This window comes from Wasmannia auropunctata, unplaced genomic scaffold, assembly GCF_000956235.1.
Source record: "Wasmannia auropunctata unplaced genomic scaffold, wasmannia.A_1.0 LD335989.1, whole genome shotgun sequence".
Lineage (NCBI taxonomy): Eukaryota > Metazoa > Arthropoda > Insecta > Hymenoptera > Formicidae > Wasmannia > Wasmannia auropunctata.
In genome coordinates, this window is record NW_012026901.1 from 474,172 (window position 1) to 474,822 (window position 651).

The following is a 651-nucleotide window of genomic DNA, read 5'->3' on the forward strand; positions in this document are numbered from 1 at the left end:
TTAAAAATGTAGTAAGGAGATGAAATATAGGAAGAAGATTATAGGTATATGAAAACTACACTGCAATAGAAAATAAGATAAGATTATTGCTAAAAAATGTACAATACTATATTATACAGTCGAACCTCGATAACTCGAATCTCAAAAAACTAGAAAAATTGTTCGAGTTATAGAGATGAATTTCGATTTGTAAAGGTCTGACTACTTTAAATTCGAGTTACAGAGGTGAAATATATATCTAAATGCCTGACAAATAATTCGAGTTAAGGTAGGTTTTATTTCGATTTATAGAGGTTTTCCGCAGCGGAGCGGAAGGAGATGAACAAAATTTTCATCTTATAGAGGTTTTCGGGTTGTAGAAGTTCGAGTTATCGAGGTCCGACTGTATAATATTTATTAATTCTTGAAAATTTTTTCTCCTGCAACTAAATTTTATATATGTAGTAATGTGGTATTGCTACCTTTAATCTATTTGTAAATTATTGTAAATCTGGTACAATTTTTTGTGTGTGACAGCATATGAATAATATAATCTCAAGTGATTCTTAAATTCTTTTAAATGTATAATTAAATGACTTCTACCGCGATGCATTAATTGTAATGTAACTGTTCAAATAATAATAATAATTCAATAAATTTAATGCGTAAAAA